General features: G+C 34.3%; 1 long non-coding RNA gene across 1 annotated transcript; it reads right to left on the bottom strand.

Moving 5' to 3' along the window:
- Positions 1 to 977: 977 nt before the first annotated feature.
- LOC149793543 (uncharacterized) lies at positions 978 to 18823 on the bottom strand. Its single transcript, XR_016422844.1, has 2 exons — positions 18634 to 18823; positions 978 to 5928 (listed from the first exon to the last, which is right to left on the bottom strand). It is a non-coding gene; the product is annotated as an uncharacterized LOC149793543 (long non-coding RNA).
- Between the last annotated feature and the right edge of the window lie 4719 nt (positions 18824 to 23542).

Consider the following 23542-nt stretch of genomic DNA (forward strand, 5'->3'; position numbering starts at 1 on the left):
ATCTTTTGCTTTTAGCAATATTGACTTGGATAATATTTGTATCAGTGACTATAATTCAGGACAGATTTATTTAATTTTGTACAAACTTGGAAAGGCTTCCTGCAAGGATGCTTACTGTTAAGTTTGATAAAAATCTGTGCAATGGTTTGTATGCTTTTTGTGGTCATTGCTGCCACTATTGGCAGATCAAGATTATTTGTATAAAAAATGAAAGCCATGTATGTTAATATCAGTATCAAATTCAATACAAATTTTGATTCTGTTCTTTTTAAGGAATAACCATAAAATATCATTTGTCAGCAGTAACATTGATCATAGTATTTGATGCACGAAGGAACCATGACCGTACCATCAGGTCACGTGGGTTTTAGCCATGTGAGCTAAAACAAAGAAAAAGCAATGTACAATAATTGTACAGTTCTAATGTATGTCACGATTTTAACATACATTAAAGTGAATTATGGCAAATTATTAGGATGCTCAAGACAAGTTTCTACTTTTGCAGAGAGAGAAAGTGAACAAAAAGGCCGATTAAAGGAATCAAGAACCCGTATTGCACAAATTAAGATTAACCAACATCATGGACCTTTGCGCGATTTTTCAATAAACACAAATCAATAATGAAGAATAAGAACTGCAGCATGTGATATGGATAATACTAAAATATTTATGTGATCAATCCCAGCCGTACTTAATGTTCATATGGCCTTATACTAAGTAATGTAGTTTTGTATTTTATGTCAAAGTAACACAAATATGTTATAGCTGGGACAGCAGACACAAGGCAACACACAAGTAGCCAAACTATGCTGTCCCAATGGTAAGATATTAATTCGAACAGACTTAGATGATTCCAGGATAATAACCATCCTCCATGGCTTTTTCTGAGCTAAGCAATCTGCAGTATAAAGTGGATTATAATAATGAAGGATAAATACTCTCCATATTACTGTTATTCCTCATGAAAAACAACCATGTTCTGATGACAATTTTATTCGTAATCAACAAACATGTAACAATGATGACACAAATGAAGATATAAATTTAAAAGTGTCATACCTGTCAAAAATTAATATGAGAATAAAACAATCAATATTCAATTGTTTAAAATCTGTTTCAATCTTATGTAAATATTAGCATTTAAGAAACACTTCCAGAAAATAACAAATATTTAACAATAAAACCTATTCTTTACATTTGCAAGTATATCTTGCTTATTTCATTGTAATAATTAAATGTATTAATTGTATTTATAGTATGACCTGTTGAGAAATCGTTATGTATCACATTCATGGCTGACTGTCAAGAAAGCCCAATAGGCATATTTTGTATGACCTCCCATTTGGCTTCATATGGTAGCATACATGCATCTGAAAACGAGACTATCATTTAAAACGTCTAACATTCCACAATTGGGTAAAAACTGTAACAAAATGAAATTTCTTAAGTAAGAACAGGTTATTCAAATATAAGCACTAATGAAACATTGAAGACTAATTAAATTTTATAAAATAAACATGCCTGGAATCTCATTTAAACAGAGCTTTTGGTCCCTACTGGATGTAGAATATGTAATTTGTGCATCCAATATACCGATAATTCTCTATCTTTCAATTTCATTTTACTGCTAGAAAGCTCTGGATCAGATTCTATAATTTTTGTTATGTGACACTCAAAGCAATGTGTTTTGCGATCATTCTAGCTAAAGTGTTTAGGGAGCTGGGATCTCCTCCTTATCAAATGATTGCTTAATTTAGAACTGATTCTCTGTGCACACATGGGAGGATCTTAGAATATATTTTTGCCGATTTAGGTTCACATCCTGCAAGTTTGCACAATTAATGTTAATCTGTCATCTAATAAGGCCAATGTGACTAAAATGGAGAAAATAGAAAAAAAGTAAAAAGATTACATGTCTTATTAAAAAACGCTGAAGTAGTGTACTTTTATGAATATTTAATTTGTATTATGTGCCGGCTCTTTTGTACATGATAATTTGTTAGTTATATTTAATTTCTATAGGGCGACTGACCTTTATCCTTAATTGAGGGTAGGAGTTGAGCTCGCCTAACATTGTCATTTTTATAAAGAACATATTGTATAGCTAATTATTGTCTTTGATCTTTGATTCCATATAAAGGCCATTATTACTTTGAAATAAACAACTTTAATTGACCTTCTTATATTGGAGGATTCTAGAAGGGACATCAGTTATGAATGTTTTGAGAAAAATACCCTCATTCTGGTTAACAAAGTGCTCAATAATATCTTCGGACTAAATCATTTTTAGGGATTATTGTGAGTTCATTTAGAGTCATTGTGAATTAGGTTATTTTGATATATCAAGACAGTTAGCAAATCAATCTTATTTCAGGATATTGGTACATCAGCACTTTCAAGATTTTAATTCATTTGGAAAACTAATGGTTTCTTGTGGAACACTGTATAATTTTGAACCTGTGATAGGACCTTCAGGGCTATTTGGGATTGAATTAAACAAACTGAAAGTTCTTCCTACATTCTCACATTCTTCCCTGGGGAAATATATTATTAGTTGAAATTTACAAAACCTGTTTGCTTTCACTGTTTTATGATAATTAGTTAAGACCACTTATTCTTAACATTATAAGAAGTGACATCCATTAGAAGAACTCATCCAGCAAATTGTCAACGGCTTGACGTTTGAATTATAATAACCATAGTATCCTTAATATAGGAGGGGGAAATTTTAACGAATGGTTTGATATGTTCATCTATTAAACCACTGAATTTTCAGTTGGAAAATTATTCCAAATGCTAGGTCACCCCAGAATGTTTTCAAGAATAAGGCTTTTATGTATTTTCAGAATGAAGTAGAAAAGTGTAGGTGTTCAGAAATTTTCAAAAAGGTAGAAATTTAGTTTAACTTATTTGCCTCCACATTCCTTCAGGTAGTACTTTCTAAACTTTAAAATATCAATAAATCAACGATATCTACATTATCAGATATATTTCACATTTTCCACATACTTATTTAATATTTTGTACACAAACTGAGAAAGCAACCTGATATCAAGTAATCATTCCAAAATGGTGATTTAAGGTATATATCTACACTCTGCTCATTTACGTCAAATATTTGGATCATTAGACCTCAAAAAGCGTTTTTATAAGCTTTTGGTACCACTCAGCTGGATTTCAAACCACTGAACTTCCTCATCCGAGGCGGAAGCTCAAACCACTTAGGCCACTGGAATAATCCACCTGGGATAACTATTTACTTACACATTTTTTACAAATCAAGGATGTACGCTTTCACACCTCTTTTGTCCTGTGCTTTGTGGCTACAGAGTGCTTAAGCAATCGGAAAAAATATCAAGATCAAAGAAGCTTTGTCAGAGACATCTTTTTAATTATGTGAGTCATTTTTTAATTGTCTCCCAATAAAATAGTACGCAAACAAAACCTATTCACATTTGAATTAAACTTAGTTGGCAACACCTTTACTGATTTTCTGACAAAGAAATGATGCAAACATCTGGTCCAATAACCTTTGAATTTACTTACAGTTTTTGTTTGAGAGATTAATATATAAACAAACCAATAACTATCGAATTGATAAAATAAAAATAAAAGTATATCCAGTTGCAGATGTCTGTTTGTTCAGCATATATTTGCCTGACAACATTGTTCAAGATATATCTGACAAATACAGTGATTTCAGGATTTCCAGTATTATTTAATTTCATTCTGTTTGTTATGATTGCACATTTGGCACATTACTGACTATACCACGCTTAGCAAATAGGACCCGGTGCATTTGCAAAGAACATGCAGAGGAATCTGACTTGGGATGATAGCAGTGATCCTATAATTACAAGTTTAGTTCACCAACTAAGTTCCCATTTCATACATGTATCACCATCACAAGGTTAACAAATATTAGTTACAAAATTATTGGTCATATACAACTTATTATACAGATAGAAACAGGGAAACACAGCAATTATTATCTTGTTGTACATTATGTTAGAAATATTATTAGCACAGAAGCCACTAAAACAAGTTCTTTGTAAGAAAGAAAAACACTACAAATTAAATATGTTTGCTACTTTCAATTATGAAGCAAAAAACATACAATGCATTGAAAGAGCAAAATGTCACTTACTGAAGAGAAATGGAAATAAAAAAATGTTCATTCTGACTAATGTTGAAGGAAAAACATAACAAATAACATATACTTTCCATGTCATAATGAAGGAAAACCCAAACATATCTTTGCGAGAACGATCTCATTGAAACTTAATTCTCAAATAGCTAATACAATCCCAAAAGGTTTTACACTGGTACAGTCCAAATAGACCTAATCAGTATTAGCTGCACTGATTTCAATGTTCTAAACACAAAGTATTTATTGAAAGAATCCCAGATGTATTCTATATTGCTCACCAGGATAGTTGACATGTCTGTGACAGTCAAGTTTACTCATATTGAAAATGCAGAGGATTAAGTGGTGCTTGGAGCACATAGTTGCTTCATGGTGAATTAATGGTGGCGTCATTTGTATTTTATATACAAATATAATTACTTTCTTGATATAAAAAGATGCCAATGATACAACCAGCATGGTTACTTCTATTTATTCTTGCAACTAAAGACTATGTAAAAATTCATAACTCAGAAACTGTCTACAGCCCTGTTCAGAAAGCGTATACACTTGGAACTTGAGTTAGCCTGTGCAGTCAGCATATACGTCTGGGTCTGCACTTACACTACTAATACACTACTAATACACCATTGGGATTTTAACTTGGAAACCATTCAGACCCCACCCAAGGCAGCTGGGTCAGTGGACAAGGCATTACCTTTATGACCAGAAGTCTGTCTCTGATTCCTGCCATATAATCAACCTACAGTCATCAATATATATGGACCTTGCTCATCATAGTTAATCGTGATAAAAACTGAAATACCAGGTTTCTTTGACATCTGATTAAAATTATGGCCTATATAACATTCATAATCTAAACGAATCAGGTGCAAAATCACCTCATTAATGTGTGAATGTTGTTCATAATCAAACACCTCTGTCATCTTGCTGAAATAACCTTACATGTCAATTCTCATCAAATATATGGCCTCCACAGTGTTCACAAGCTTCAGCAATCAGATGCAAGACCACTCTCAACTCAGTTATGAACAGAGTTGCTGTTCATAATCAAAGTCTTCCAAAATATTAAAGATATGAACGGCAAGGCTCATAGAATATGATCCTAAATGAAGCTTCTGAAGGATAAAAAAACAAGTAAAGGCAGACGACAGGTGATGCACGTCAGATTCTGACAAAAGAAAAAAAAACATAAAATCAATTTACCTTTAACCTGGTGGCTAAACGTCAATTAATATTTGTTAATTTTAAGATTCTACTCTGGGTTTTAAAAGCTATTATACCTTGTGCATGCATACATTTTTAAATATAAACACCAAAAATGATTATGATAATGTACTGTAAGTGACATTATGACCATTGATTAATTACTTCAATTGGGAGTGAGGTGACATTATATTTTGGATGGATCTTAAATACTTGTTAGATGTTTAAATTGTATCCTTATTTTATGTCTCACTAATAATTATGATAAGGAGATTGCAGTTTAGCAAAATATTACAATATTAGCTTAATCAATATTTACTGGAACTTGTTACATTCAAAACGTATATTCATCTTCCTTGTAATAATTGCTCTGCAGAATGGACACTGCTGTGAAGAGGAACTGCAGATGGCACAAGTCGCTGCATGGTTACAGGGCATAAAAACCATATTAATTTCGTTTACAAAGCAGAGCTTACAAAGGGTAGCATCACTCAATGCACGGAACTCTCTCGTAGTTTCTGAATCAGTATTGGTTTTATGCTCCGTGGTTTTTTCTTCTGTCTCATGTCGTGGGTCTACAAAGAAAGTACACTTCTTTGTAAATTTTTACCTTAAATAATAATTGTGCGAGCCATTCCAAAACTTCGTAAGTGAGTATGTACCAACTATTATATCCAGGTACATGTGCGAATGTAACTTACCAGTTCATTAAATGCATAAAAAAGTAAGACATGAATACATTAGTAAACAGGTGATTTGTAACAATTTAACCCATGTAACACAAGGCTGTTGTGGTTTTAATGGCATTTTGAGCACTTGAAATGCTATTATATCTGGTTGAGGAAGAACCCAGAAAAATCAACAACACATTTGAAGCTCCTTACAAACTTTTTCACATACAACATTGACTGAACCCACCACTGAAGCCCACATAGACAGAGTTGAGACGGCAATCATCATTAAAAGCGAGTACTTCAAACCTAGTGGATATAGTGGATACCTCTATTTTCAGAACATATATAAGCCAGTACATACGATATAAAGACATATAGACCTGCATGTCATATTTCTAAGTAAAGATTACTGAAGAAAATAATAACATAATTGCAAAATACTAGAGCTATTCTAAACTATGTCCTTCAGGAGCCTTATAAAATGACTATGATCGTTAGAGAGCATGACATTTGTGTTCATTCTAGAATTGACTTGCTGAACAAATTGAAAATTAAGAATCAAATTTATACACTTCTCCGTTTGCAGAATAGTTAAAAATATAAAAGAAATTGCTTCTTGGCAATTCCTTTTGTATTTAAAAGATGTAGATAATTGGTTTATTGACTTACTATTATTTTCGTTTCTTACCACAACCCATTCATGATGCAGGTGATGTATCAGTGCAGTTTGAAACTCTTTGAAAACTGATCTTTTTTCTTTTCCTTCCATACTCATGTCCTATTGATCATCTTTGTATTTCTACTGTTTGTCTTCATATGTAATGACATTCTTAAAATTTCTCATAATAGATATATCCATTTTGTCCAAAGCTTTCTTAAGAAACAGTTGAAGGTGGGGCAACAACTGTACATGCCATTGTGATGTTTCTGTTTCTAACAAATATGTTCAATTTATTACTGATTGCAGCTTTAGTTGTGTCACAAATATGATATAAGTATTAGGATGTAATTCCAGTATTCATTGTTCATACCAATGGAAAATTTCTTTCAACTGTTTGTAAGGAACTCTATGACGTCCTGAGGAATAAACGTGATGTCCTTCCAAAAGATAGCATCAGTTTTTTCTTCACTTCAACTCCTAAAACAGGCCCATCTATAATTCCCAAACAAGGCTCAGTCATTTTGGCTAACAATGAAGTTCGCAGCATTGGATGAAACCCTCCTATCGGAATGGGCACTGTTTTCTTTAGACTGATCGGAATTTTCCTTTTCACCATTTGTTAATGAATGTGGTAATTCCATCCTAATCACTGTTTCAGTGTCATGATCAAAATATACCATCCTTTCAAATGTATAACATTTACAAGCACTTTTCGTCTATTTGGAATTGCAGTGTTGGTCATAACTGGATGGGCAAATGTTTGCCTGGAAATAGAGTACTGAATTATATCTTCTCCTTCGGGAATAAAACGTATAGATGCTAAACTCATCATTTACACTCAATGAATTGTGTCATGAGAAATAAAAAATGTGGTGCGGCAATTGCGCTATAGAAAATGCCATCATCCGGCACTCAGGATGGTTTGATTTTAAGATCCCTCGCCTATGTACTGGCAGTGTGGGGATAGTTTGTGTAGAACAATATAAATATGGTGTTATTTATGCTAACGATTCCTGTATAACAACATCAAAGACCATGTTAATGCTCAGCAGATGGCACTCAGTATACGTGTACACTCACTTTGTCTTGTTTGTACATATTTATATTGTCGTAGTAACTAGAGTACATCAGTAATTCGCTCGAGTCAAGGACCAACATGTATATAATAGTTGAGTTAAAGGTTTGACTTTGTTGAATGAACATCAATAAGTCTGGCAGTTAAAAGTTTCAGCATCTTAAAATGCCAGGAGAGCCACCTGTTGACACATTTAGTCTTTCGCACCTTCCAGCCTCACTAAATCCAACTGAACCACTTCTTCATGTTTTTCATGGTTTGTCTAGTATGTGAATATTTCATCAGTTTGTAAAAGTCCTTCTCAAAGTCTGTCTTCACCTTGGTCCCAAGATTAATGTTGAGCTGAATGTATGACACCATCCATGAATTTTGATCACTCTCCAGCAGACATTGTACATTGTTGATGTGTACTTGGGTATATGCTCATTGGTAATAAAATGATCCATAGTGTACACATTTACCATATACACATTATATGTCAATGATTGCAAAGGCACGTGATACTCGTCAGTCAACCAGTTTATGCTACGATGGACCCTCATTAATTGCTTTAAATGTTCACTCCTTGGCTCTCCACATTACATTGTGCTCTAGACTAAACGAACTGGGACAGCATTGATCATTACCGAAATGTAAACAGAAGCGAAAAAAAAAAACGTTGTTTCAGAGCTGGCCGGCGTAGAACAGGAAGAAGAATTCCAATTATATCCCTTATTTCGGCACAACTATTTTTTTTAAAAAATTGACCGTTAATTTAGATAATCTAATTCAAATCCCAGCTAATTCGTCAACCTTTGTGTCAATATCCAAGAAATACCTCTGCGCATTACATTATTCAATGGCCAATCAGTAGGAACACCGGCAAAGCGCACATAAATAGTTAATTTTATCAACGTCCAAAATGTTGACATATTTTTCTTGACAGAAACATGGCTAAAGACATCAGGCGATGAGCCCATGTGTGCGGATCTAACACCCACTGGTTACTCCATCAAGTCGTTCTCCCGTAATTCTCGCGGAGGTGGAATTTCTGTCATCACAAAGAACTCCATGATGAAACGTCTTAACTACACCACAACATTTAATTTCGACCACACATCGTTTGAACTAATCCAAATCAAACTCACACTGGAGCAAAGGTCAATACATTTTTTCTGCCTATATCGCCCTCCTCCTAGTAGATAAAAACAAGCTGGCTGACTCTCTCTTTTTGGAGCAGTTTCCGAATCTCCGGTACTATGTAAATTCGATAGGTGTCAACCTGATTATTCTTGGAGATTTCAACTTTCACTTTTACTGTCCCGGAAAATTAAATACATCAAAACTCATAGATTCCATTAATGTTTTCAACCTCAAACAGTCAGTTAAACAACCCACCCATAAACATTATCACATTTTAGACTGGATTCTTCACAGACCTGATGATAACATTCTATGGTCCTCCCTGGTATCCCATGACCTTGCATCCTATCACCTCTGCATTATATGCCATCTTGACGTATCAGTCCCTAACCCTCAACCTTTATCTGCTACTAAGAGAAACCTCTGTATGATAAATAGAACCAAATTAATGCACGACATCCAAGCTAACCTAATAACTTGCTTACCTCCTACCGCAGAACAACTCGATAACTGTCTGCGTTCAGTACTTGACAAACATGCCACAGCTACCAAGTGCAGAGTATCAATTCAAAAGTGTTCTCCATGGTATAGAAGTGTTAGGAACCAGCTTCGCATTGCTGAAAGAGACCACCGAAAAGCTGAGAGGCTCTGGCTTTCCACCAGATTCACTATTCGTAAGCAAATCTATGAAGTCGCTAAGAAGAATGTCACAAATATGCAGCGAAATCAGCCCACTACACTGATAAGATCATGGAAAGTTCCACCTGCAAAGAGCTCTTCGAGATTACTAACAAGCTAATGTTAAGGAACAAATCAACACCACTTCTAACTATCTTCTCTCCAGTCGACCTTCCGGACATGTTTGCAATTGTTTTCCGTGACAAAGTACAAACCATTAGAAATAAGTGTGACACCACAATTTCAATTGACTCGTCGTCACCATACAGTTGGGATACAGAATTTGAGCAGCAACCATTAGCAGCATCTCTATGGATTTCGTACGTACAATCGTGATGAAGAGGGCATCAAGGTCATGTGAACTTGATCCAATTCCAACAATTCCAACATCACTGCTCCTTGAGTGCTTAGATCCGGTATTTCCTTCACTAACTGGTGTTATTAATACCTCTCTCTCATCTTTGGAATTCCCATCATTTTTCAAAACTGCCATTGTAAAGCATCTGCTGAAGAAATCAACACTAGACCATAACGATTTAAAGAACTACCGCCCAGTTTCTAATCTCCCGTTCATTTCAAAAATCTTAGAAAAAGTTGTTACATCCCAGCTTGTATCTTATCTAAATTCAAACAGTCTTTTTAGCAATGTACAATCTGCATATCGCCCTTTCCACACTACTGAAACTACTCTTCTAAAAGTAGGTAATTTCTCTCTGCGTTGGATAGCGGAAAGATTACAGTCTTCACACTCTTTGATTTGTCTGCAGCATTTGACACAATAGACCAAGATATATTACTTCACCGTATCCAGCATGTATTTTGGCATTCATGATACAGCCTTACTGTGGTTCAAGTCCTACTTGGTCAACAGGACACAAATTGTATCTGCAAATGGAATACACTCCAGCCCAGTTGTGGTGTTCCACAGGGGCCGGTTCTTGGACCCGTTCTCTTCATTATGTACACTCAGTCGCTCTCAAGTGTCATAGATCATCATGCAGTGTCTTACCAATTGTACGCTAATGACACCAAAATATACAAATCTAGCCACCCAACTGAAGTTGATGCTACCATCCAAGGTGTAGAGAGGTGCATTTCTGATGTGAAATCATTGATCACTTGTAACAAGCTGCAGATGAATCATGTTAAAACTGAGGCCATTCTGATCACATCACAAAGATTTTCTCATTCACACCCTTTACGTCAAACAATAAATATCAGCAACGCCAACATTAAATTCACACAATCAATACGAAACCTAGGTGTTACTCTGCACAGTACTCTCAGAATGCACCAACATGTCATGAACATATGCAAGGCTGCATATCTTGAGCTGAGACGCATCGGCTCAATTCGCAAATATCTTTCATCTGATGACCCAAAAACACTTGTACTTCATTAGTACTTTCACGACTGGACTATTGTAATTCAATTCTGTCAGGTTCATATCAATATCTACTCCATAAACTTCAAAATGTTCAAAACACAGCTGCTCGGATGATACTTAGAGTACCACAATCAGAGAACACATCCCTGCTGCTCTGTACCCTACACTGGCTATCTATTCGATCCATAATCAAACGCAAAATTTCTTCTCTGTGCTACATTTCACTGTCGGACTCTAGTCCAACATACCTATCTGACCTCACCCAGGTGTACACACCAGCAAGATACTTACGCTCTTCTTCTGACAATCGTATACTCATTATCCCCACTGTGAAAACAAAGTCATATGGACAGCGTTCTTTTGCATACCAGGGCCCAGCAACGTGGAATGAAATGCCCACTGAACTTAGACACAAAGACACAGTGATCACATTCAATAGGGCTCTCAAAACTCACTTATTCCGACTGCAATAACAAACTTAAAGACCTAATAATGTTTCCTACCAGAAATATTCTCAGAATGTATTTTTTTATTTTTTAATGTTTTTCTAATTTAATGTTGTTTGTTTTTGTAATAATATTATTATAATTCTTATCTTATAGGCGTTGTCTAATGTTGTAAAGCGCTTAGAGCTTCTAAAGTTTAGGCGCTATACAAAATCTTGATTATTATTATTATTATTATTATTATTATTATTATTATTATTATTATTATTATTATTATTATTATTTCAAGAGTAGTGTTGAGCTGGATGATCCAGTAATTGACTGCATAGTACCCATTTCTTCGCAGGCTGGGGATTTATACCCTAGATCATTTACTCAGCCACAACGATAGCTGATCACCCAGCTCTCTGGGACACACACCGTCTCTAAGGCCAGTGTGTATATACCGTTCTCATCAAGCAGCTGCTCAGAACACTTGCGATTCACTTCAAGAATGGAGTCCTTTTACATAGCTGCGATAACTGATTAAAATCCAGGTGGTTTAATACACTTAGAACTCCATACATGTAATTTCTGCATCATGGCCTAACATACAGAAGTTGTTGGAAGTATGTTATCCAGTCTGCTGACTTTCTACATTTCTGGTGACAAGACTGCAACTCACCACTGAACTTCCAATAGATTCCCCTCTCAGTACAACTGTAAATGCATGTCAGCAGCACAAGCCTAACACCAGTCTTCATTAGGTAGATTCGCAGTTCATGCCATGTGAAATGTAATAATGGGCTGTGTAAAGACCATATACTTTGATCAACGTGTCAAGAAATGTCATAGATGAATCCAATAGCAGACATGTACCTGTAGCTAGAAACCCTGGTAGTTGCCTAGGCTTCTGCAGTCAAAATCAAGCAACAATGTCAGTGTATTCGCATATTCCTCTTCTATGATCCTGCTAAATTTCAATTGGGTATTTAAAAAATGCTTCTGCTGGAAGGAGCTGGGTTTCTTCGAAATGCTTATCATATATTTATAAAGGCAGATGCGTTTCTTATTTAGCAGGACGATATTTCCCATCGCTGTGCCAGCAGGTGAGTCTCTGTTCCTCATTTATTATGATCTTTAATGTGATGGCACGGATATATTTTACAATCTGAAGACTGTCAATAAACTCCTCCATTGGAAAATGTAACTTATCCACGTTGAGTCCTCCATCAAAGCTGTTCCAATGGCCTCCATGCCTGTGATATGGCAACAGTCAGTCAAAGGATTGGTCACCAGAGACACTTGACTTTCTGGAAGGCACAATACCACCTCATCTCTGCGATTTGTTCTTTACAAGAATACAATTCCACAATCATGGGTAGGAAATTCTGAACTGTGTTGATGGTGTTTTCATTTCACATGTTTTGCAAGGGAATATTAACATCCTTACTTGATGTTTGAATAGATGAATGACAATATACCACCTGGAGTTACTATGATCTCCTTAAGATAATTTTCAAAAGGGTTCTTCCAAAAATAGCTTGGTAACTTACGCCTTTCTCAAATTACACAACAAATTATGGCAGCTATATCAGTTCCTTAAACAAAGCTTTTCTAATAACAATTTGAGTCAGACAAGATGACATAATATGCGTCCCTGGTGTTTTAATCAACAGATATCAGAGACATATATTATTCATCATATAGTTCATGGTTTACCAAACATGCGTGAAATGAGATTGTAGTTGATTGACCCAGTATGGTAATTCCAGGCTTAGGTACAGGAATCATCTATGATTGATGCCATTATTACAGGAAGTGGCCAATTTCCATATTTTGTTGTTGTTGTAAAAATGTTTAGTAGTGTATAGAGATCTTTACCATGTGTTTCAAAAGTTGATAGTGGATATAATTTGGTGTTCCTTTAATATAAATGGCCCTATCAAGACAGTCTTTTAATTCTGTAATGATAGGTTCATTGCAATATTCAGCGTTTCGAGATAGAAAATTTACAAGAAACTTTTCTTTAAAGTTCATGACATAGACGTTTTGGAATAATTTCAGAGAATGTTTTGCCAATACCTTTGGGATTTCTGGTGCTGATGTGACAGTTTTATCACAATTTAAAAAAAATAATATTTGTTACAACTGCAATTACGTTTTTGATCAAATGATTTTTTTTTTTTTTGGTACTCTATCCAACATTGATTTAATATAGACAAGAAAACAAGCAACAAACATAGAATCTTCATTGTTTTCTCTTACTGTACAATGAGCCTTTGATAGGGATATATATCTATATATATATATATATATATATATATATATAGTTTTGATTTTTGGTGGTTGTGGCGACATTGAACTGTTAAAGGAGCTTTTTTATCTGCCAATACCCTGACCTGACAACTTTCCATGCATTGCCAAGCCATTGTGTTAAGACATGTAAATCAGTAACGTTATTTTATCACCAGAAACATCCTGAAGTATCTATGTAAACTTTAAAACAAGATAAATTACATTGTCAAAACTATCAGCTTTTAGATGTGACTTGCAGAGGGACTTAAAGGTCTACCAATCTTCCTTGTTCAGTTATCATCTCTTCACTAGATTCCCAAGAGAAGTAAAGTAAAAGAGATTGCAGATGCTCAGATCTAAGAATGACTAGGATCCTGAAACAGAATTCATGTAGGTATATGACTTATCATTAAGAAGGTAAAAGGTTCTATTGTAAAATGAAGTCCTATATTTGCTTCCATTTCTTGATGATGTCTTCACAGCCTCAAATTGTATGGTGCTCATAATAGTCAACAAATAGAAGAACTTGTACTGGCACTTGTTTTAAGATGGTCTACATCCAATGTTAACAAAGGTATTTTGTATATGAGGGACAACTAGTTATTCTTGTCAAAGACGAAAAAATTCATTTTCAAAAAAATTCCAAATTGACTGGCTAACTGTTTGAAAGCTTTGATTAAAAAGATCGATTTAATAATCTAACATGTCCAAAATTCCAGCTGACGACATAGCTTGAATTTCAACAGTTCAAAGATCAACATTGAATCATTTTGAAGTTGAATTTCTGTAAATATTATGCATATTTAAATTGGTTTGAATAGACAAGGCACTCTTTAAAAAGGGATTTTGCAAGATTAACCACTTACCTTTCGGACAAATAAAATAAGTCATGATGATCTTTGAGCAATTGCAATGAAGTATGAAACATAAACCACAATGAATTAATCAGACAATTACAGAACAAATGTGTCATACATTCAATGCAGAATTCATGTCAAGAAACAATAAATATTTCCTAAAATACTAACTTATATAAGTGCCTCACATGTAGTCATTTATTTATAAAATGTAGTATAGCTACTTTTGATATGGTGTACTTAATATACGGGGGTGTAGAAAATGCCACATTACTGCACAGAAAATGTTGCATGACATACTAATTAAATACATCAGGCATAAGAGGTCAATGGGGTGTGAAGTTTTGGGCATGGTGACCTAATTTTGACATCATTTAGTTTCTGCCAATTCTGCATCCATCTACCGAACTAAATAATCATATAAAAGTGTCTGGATAAATTGTCCGAAAGAAATGCAGATTTTAAGTTATTTCCTAGAAAACATGAATCACCTTACAAACGGGCTTAAATCTGAAGAAACTGATGAAAGACTAATAATGATGAAGAAATATGAGAAAATGTATTATGTGCCTTGGAAAGTGATGTAACTTGTCAGCTGACTCAAACTGGTTTTGGGCAGAGAACAAATCCATTACCCATTACATGTGAGTGTAAGCTATTGATTTGAGTCATTACCTAAAGATATTAACTGGAGAAGCTTTTGGTTTTGACTGTTAGAAATTTTAGGAATATGTAATACATGGTTGGATAGAGATACATAGACACAAAAAGGTCCTTAAACATAAACCACAATCAACAGATCAATTACTTATATAATAATTGTATCACACATTCAGTGCAGTATCCATGCCAAGAAACAAGACATATTACCAAAGGGACTAACTTATATGAGTTCCTCACATGCAGTCAGTTATGAATAAAGTAGTGTATCCAATTTTGATATGGTGTAGTAATTAATATAATCGGAAGTAGAAAATTCGACATTACTGTATATAAAATGTTGCATGAAATATTTATCAAATACATCAGGTATTATTGGCCAACTAAATGTGAATTTGTTGGCATGGTGATCTAATTTTGACATAGTTAATTTCCTCAGAACTAAATAATACCAAGGTTCGTGCATAAATTGTCAAAAAGTGATGCTGTTTTAATTTATTCCCTTTAAAAGATGAATCACCTTACAAGCAAGGATATATGTGAAGAAATTGATAATAGACTAATATAAATGAAGAAAGGCTGGGGCAATATGTAGTCTGAGTTTTGGAAAATGATGCACATTGTCAGCTAACCAAAATGGGTTTGGGACAGATAACAAATCCATTACCCACTAAAACTGAGTCTACGCTATTGACTTTGGTCACTTTCTAAAGTCATTAACTGGGTTAGCCTTTTTTGTGAATCTTAGAATTTATAGAAATAAGTAATAACATGGTTGGAGTGAAATAAATGACACAAGAAGGTCCTTATATTCCAGATGAAATCTCAACAGCAAAAACTCCATGAATACTACATGCGTGATGATACAGTACTAAAGATACTGGGATGTAGGCAATGCCACTGTAGATAAAGAGTTTCAAGACATACTAATCAAATGCCCCAGGTATAATAAGTCAATGTAGGGTCAAACATTAAGCATGGTGACCGGCATTTTACTGCATTTGATATGAGTTTTCCTAAATTATGCATCCATTCATTGAACTATACAACCATATAACAGTGCCTGGATAAAATGAATTAAATAATACAAAGCTTAAGATCTTTCATATGAAACAAGAATTCTGAAAACATGCATCCATCTGGAGCATCACATAATACAGAGTACAACATACAAAGACATGCAATTGTCATCATCAAATGTATCGTATTTGCCGGTCTATAAGACAATAATTTTGTACCATAACATCTTAGCTTTGTCTTATACTCCGAATTGACTTATATATGGATTATATCATCCAATTCGCTTTTTCATATTTTTGTATGGAAAATAATTCTCCAAGACTACGAAAAATAATGTGCAAAAGATATTTCATTTTGGGAAAGAGATTGTGTATGAACAAATATAGGATATAACAGTGAGTATTTTAAACAATTACATGATCATCAGTATTAAAAATTAACATAGATAAGATCAATTGCAGCATTCACCAGTAATGTATGTTGTTTGAATTATGATTTGTTTAAATTTAATTACATATATGTGCGTTAGAATTTACAAGACAGAAGATGCATAACCATGAAAACACATATTCCATCACAATTTTCTTCTTGCACCTAATGAGCAAGTAATCCGTATACCCCATTGAGGTAGAACGAGAGACAGACAGACAGATGTCTTCATGATTGTAAATCTGTGTTGTTCACTTCCTTGAGAACTGATTTTATATGTATACAAGTGCACTACCATATTCCATTATCAATTAATGCCACTATGTAAGCGATTCCTTCTCATTTTTGGTTCCACTTCCATTATTACAAGAATCACATGGCTTTGTACTGGTCTTTGTATGCAAATTAAATATCCTAATAATGTATTCTGTCATTCCAAGATGACACCTGTTTGAGGTCAAGATTATGCAGACCAGATCTGATTAGAGCTGCTACTAATAGGGAAATGAGGTTACCCATGGGTATTATGAATACCGTACCATATAGTTAATGGAAATGACAGGTGGTTACTATTGTAAATTTCTCGGCCAGTGACATGAGCAAAGATAAAAAAACAGTTGTGGCCTAAGTGCAGGAAGAGTACGTGCACTTTAAACATAAACTGAATTGTTGGTAATGGAGAGGTCGTTATACTTGCAAAGAAAGTTAGCATGCAAAATGGTCATTCTTGGGATTTAGCCTAATGGAGACTATATGGATATAACTTTTGTGAATATTTAAACCCTGAAGTAGTTTGGTATGTATTTTTATAGTTTACATTTACGGTTTCATTTATTAACAGCAACAACGCCCATGAATACTACTAGTGTGATGATGTAGTACTAAAGATACAAGGATGTAGGCATTGCTGCTGTACAAAAAGAGTTTCAAGACATATTAATCAAATGCCCATGTATAATATATCAAATTAGGGTAAAGAACTAAGCACGTTGATCTGCTTTTTACTACTTTTAATATGGTTTATTTGTCCTAAATGGTGCATCCATATATTCAGCTACTCTACCATTTAACAGTAGCGGACTAAACTGAATCAAATAATACAAATTTAAGCTCTTTACTTTGAAACAATAATCCCTTCAAAACAGGCGTGCATCAGGAGTAGCATATGTTACATAGTGCAACAGACGAAGACATGCAGTTGTCATCATTATATATATGGTGGCTCGGTCAGTAGTTTAGACTCCCAACTAATGGGCATAAATTCTGTCCAAATTCAATTGAAATGTATCACTTCACAAGGCTTATAATTTGCATCGCCTCAGTATGTCTTTGTATGGTGCACTCTAATATATGCTACTCCAGATGAATGACTCAAAGTAGAACTACATATGCAAGACAGTGTAGTGTATAGATTATTGCTATTTTGAAGAAGAAAAAATGAAATTGTCAAAACAAATATTTATTTATTTTATTTATTTATTTTCTTTGAATGTACCACTTACATCTATACGACTGTTGTCACCCATATAACAAGTATTAAATTCAGTGTGATATTCCAAAGAATTTGGAATTTCGTCTTGATGTTACCGTCCTTTCTGGTTATTTACTGGATAAAGCTATATAATACTGTTAGTATGATACAGTTTGTAAATGCAGTGTTAGTAATGCGTTTTCTGAGTTAAATCCCATACTTAGCAGCCAGTGGAGTTAAGTATGTTTGCTCAAGCATACAAAGCAATGTATGTAATATAATTTGTACTAAAGAGATATACAGAGTCATGATTTATCTTTCAACTAAACCAAAATATCTGATTTAGTCAAACGGCAAGTGTTTCACAATATGTAATAAACCTTACACATTATCTAAATGTATGTTTTCTCTACAGTAATGGTCCTAAAACGGCTATGCCAAAATTGTAGGACTGATTTGATGGATGGCCACACATGGGTTTCTAAAATGGAATTTCTTAAATGAAACAAGAAAATATGTTTACCAGATAATCGGGTACGAATACAATCATCTTTCTCTTGTAACATGGGTGCCGTTTCATCTGGAAAACAATGACAATATATCATTTGTAAACATACAATGGTCGATTATTATAAAACTGATGGTTTTCTCGTTGTGTTTTATACCTCCCACAAAAAGCATGGGAGACGATCTGTCCCTGCATCATAGCAACATACACCAGAAGACATATGTAGGGGCTATTTATGGATCCCCAGAATAACTGTAGCTATATTGTGAAAACGAAAAGTCTGAAAACTAAAAATGAATAATTGTACAATAAATCTAAAATTAATTCTTTTGAATAAAAAAAACTGTGCATTATTTACAACAATGATTTCTCCTGTTTATTAACGTGGCTGAATTTGTATGCCAAAGGGTAAATTTTGGTTTCTGAAGGCACACGGTTTAGAAACGGGTCATATTGGACAGATTATGTCCGTCATTATATGGGTCTTTTAATTTTATACTCAAAATCGATTGTCGTCCTCGAAAGTGCTGACTCATTTGTGGAAGTTCTAAAAGCACCCAAAATTTGTACCAGATCTAGCATGTGTTGGTACAATTTACCAGTTGATCCATGCACACTAGATCCATTGTCAAATTTATGTTACTAATGGCCTATAAAGTTAGACCTTCTAATGCTCACCACAATCTGTGTTTAAATCCAATGTTTGGTAACATTTGTCAATAATATATCTAGTATGCAGAAGGAAAGTTAGTTTATAGCAAAATATAAGCTATACAATGATGGTCTATTCCACAATAAAAATTAAAAAAGACTATGAATTATCAGATGTACTCACAGTTTTTAAAAACTTGAAACTATTTCTTAATTCTGTTCTACCTTATATGTTGTTACCAATCAATGGAAAATTGGAATGTGCTCTCGTAATGACAAAATAGCTTGAGTTTCAAACAACAAACCATGAATCACTCTGAAATTGAATTTCAGGAAAATGATGCGTATCCAAATTGGGTTGTAAAGACAATCACTCTTTAAATTCGGATTTGTAGGCTTAATCTTTTGCCAAATGAAATGTGTTTATATGACTGTTGCCAATAACAATATGGACTACAAGGACATACTTAAGACATATTGGCATGTTTGCTAACGTGGAATGAAAACAAGAATAAAGAAGTAATCTTGCCAAAGACACTGACTTATATGAGTACATCACTGATGAATAAACTGTAATAATATGAATACGTTGCTGCAGGTAATGCTTTATATAACGTTACAGGACACTGATCGAGAGTCAGTGAAGTGCCAAGATTATGCATGGTCGCCTACGTTTGGCATGATTTAATTTTCTCAAGTTTTGCATCTATAAGTTCAAATTCGGAACCCTTTAAGAGCACCTGACTGAACTTAAATAAAGTAATACAAATATTAAGACAGTTCGTAGTAACCATTAGTTCCTTTGCCCAGAAGTATGCATCTGATAATATGCAAAGTACTAAGGATGAGGAAATGCTGACGCATTGGGAGTTACGAGTATTGTAAAGCGATGCACCTTGATATAAATTATTAAATATTAGTATGGTTGGATGTAATTCAAGCTGATTACCTAATAATTGTGAGCCAAAACTACTGACAAAGCTTTAATTTACAAAATGCCGATATTGGCACAGCAATCAGCTTATTCACTTTGGATACAACAACAGTTTTATCATCTTTTGACTATGACCAGTGTAATTACTCCAAATGTAATTGGGCCAATGATACAGAAGACATGGAAAAAAAAAACAATGCTGCAAGCTTGGCAATCAGGTTACATTGACCGAGTTTTGGTACAGCTGATATACTATTTAACATGTATCTGCAATTCCTTATGCATGGGCAGAGGACAAATAGGTGAAACAAATGGATGTGTGAAAAGAACATAGTCAATCTACCGTTATAAATGTGTCAATGCGATCTGCTTTTGATGTGAGTTCCTTTTCTACAAATGCATACAAATATCCATTTAGAGAGGGCTGGTAAAATAGTATGTACGATATTGGTACATAAGCATCAGAAATCTAAACGGACCGATCATACATAAACCTCTGATTCATTAATATTAGATGACAGAGAAATACTTTAGACATAATATATTTTTCTTGACATGAAGCCACATGCAATTTTATATGTATGTTAGCTAGTGTGGGATATGTAATAAAACTCATGTAATTCTTCATACGTTTTACACACAGATGATCCATAAGTCATAATTATAGTTGTGTACTAAGCTTTGTTGTACACTTTGTATTCTAACATTAAATCTCCTGTGTATATCAATATAACCAAATGGTGTGGTGTTTGTGTAAGACTGAATATTATCTGAAGTATTGCTCAGATATTTACATCACTGCTGAACCCGTGACAATTTTATTGAATAAGAAAACCATTTTGTATTGGTTTGACAAATATCATGAGGGTTTTGATAAATTAATGGCCGTTCTTAAAAGTGAACCGGTTCTCATATTTCAGTCAATCATTTAAACTAAGAGCTGATTCAAGTGATATTGGAGTTGGTAGATTATTGTTTCAAGAAGACAAATATGCCATGGATCAGTCACAGTGCTATTTCTCTGTAAAACATACAAGCACCAAAACAATTATTCTGCAAGACTACTAAACGGTTGGCTTTACTATTTTTTTAACACGTTGCAGTGTACATTATTTCCTCTACGTATTTGATTATTATAGTTAGTGATCACAATCCCCTTCCTTTCAGTGGCACAATCATAATGTTTAAACTGATAACTTTATCCCTTAGAACGTCGAAAGAGGCTGCCAAAGTGAGTCATTTTCTGATTTAAACATTGAGCCCCAAAGGTGCACACCATGGCCATATGGTCTCACATAGTGGTTGTTCACAGCTTCTCATGGCTAGTGGACCTTATGTGGGAGTATGTTGATGCGTTCAAGTGATGTTATTATAGAAGCATGAATGAGTAAGTGCTCTAACGACATAATCATTTTATTTTCGAGTTGAGACATATATCAGTACTAGTAGCGTTTATCATCCTTTTGTTGTTGAAATTTTTTATTTAATTTCTCCATTTATTTCTATCCAGCCAACAATGATGCACATATTCATAGAAAATGCAACATTTAAAACAAGAGCTGTACCAGTTAAAATACCGAACTTGGCTAAAGATACACTTGAATATTTGAAGCTTTTGTTCAGCAGCACATCCTCTTCTTCTTGTTATCAAGTAGCAATACCTGTTTATGCTGTCTCAGACCTGTCACTTTGCTCATTTTGTGCATCATAGGTATAAAAGAAAGGTTTGATAAGACCGTTTCCCACATTATGTCCCAAAATTGTAACACAAGCATGGGAAAACTCGCTTTAACCTAAATTTGTCAAATTTGCATCTCTGAGCGGATCAATTATTTTTTCTAATGATTCAAAGTGACTTATCCAGGTGTCGTTGTAGTCGACGATGATGTTATCAATGAACGCATCACGATTATTTAAAATTCTTAGATGTTGGATTCCATGCGTATTTTGTTCCTATCAAAGTATGAAACTTCACTGAAGGAGTGTATTGTTTACCGATACTTTCATCTGGATCGTTCATATACAAGCATGCTTGTGTTATACACACTATCTGAATATATCTGAATATATTCTGGGCGGTAACAATCTCCTTTTGTAAGTACTGTCACGGAATTGTATAAATTATTTTATTTATTAAATACGCGCACTTGGGTTTCATTTATTGTGTACAACGATACCCGAGGGTGATTTATTTATATTGTGTTGTATTTCGAAATAGTGACTTCGGTTCTTCCTATGCAGCACGTGTGAAGTGCTTTCGATCGGAAGAACCGTATGCCTTCAGTGCACAGATGATATCTGTGTGTAGATACATCACCGTTGGCAAAGCTCTTTACATTACGGATAGCCTTGTCAGTCAGCGGTCTACTATAAGGACTTGCTGTAGAGGTCTGTAAGTTTTTTAAGTTCTTGTGTATAAGATATAGATATTGTACAACCACGTTTATTTTTGTATGTTTGCTATGTGGCTTTGATTTACTCAGTATAATGCACATATGTATATTCTTGTTTGCGACTTAGCAAGGGATTTATATTAGTAATATAAAGCTACATTTGTAAGAAATGTAGGATTCTTATCAAGCAGGGTTAGGTTTATTTCTGAAAATTGTTATTTTGTAATTATCGTGTCGATAATGTAATCAGTATAACTTATCCTGTATAACATCATTACGTTTTTTATGCCCGTGCCATGTATAGTACACAGTATTGGATATATTTTAAGATGTTCGAAGTGTTCGGAGTATTCGGAGTGTCCTGAGTGTGTAGAACTGTACGGAGTCGAGAGTTTATAGGTGTCTAGTGTGACCAGAGTGACCCGAGCGTTGAAAGTTATCAGAGTGATCGGGGTCGACGTGATGCAAGCTGTAAAGCCAACCACAGGAATTGACCGTAAGAGCTTTGAAGCTGAACTGTAGCAGTCGTGGAGCTGAAATAAAGTGTGCTGATCACGGAGTGTATCTCCTTACATATAATCAATTAGCCGTTGGCTAATTTTGGGGTTCGTAAAATCCATTGTATCTTTTGGGACTGTAAAGATAAGATGTATATATGTCCTTTGTTGACATCATAATTTCACTACCTGAGTAAATTAAATTTACTACATGAGTAACATTCTACATTGTTTACTAGCTGAGTAAGCTATAGCCATTTTCTCATTGTGAAATCATTGTGAACCATTCACCCCTTGTCTTTGTATTTGCAAGGTAATTTCTTTGTAGTTTTCATTATCAAGTTTTTGCGTTCTTATGTTAATTAATCCAATATTTGGATTATATATACACGCACATATTCATAATAAATTGCTCATTCAAATCATTCATAACTGAACATTGTATGTAT

This window comes from Sinohyriopsis cumingii, chromosome 8 (genome assembly GCF_028554795.1).
Source record: "Sinohyriopsis cumingii isolate HCF-2022 chromosome 8, ASM2855479v2, whole genome shotgun sequence".
Taxonomy (NCBI): domain Eukaryota; kingdom Metazoa; phylum Mollusca; class Bivalvia; order Unionida; family Unionidae; genus Sinohyriopsis; species Sinohyriopsis cumingii.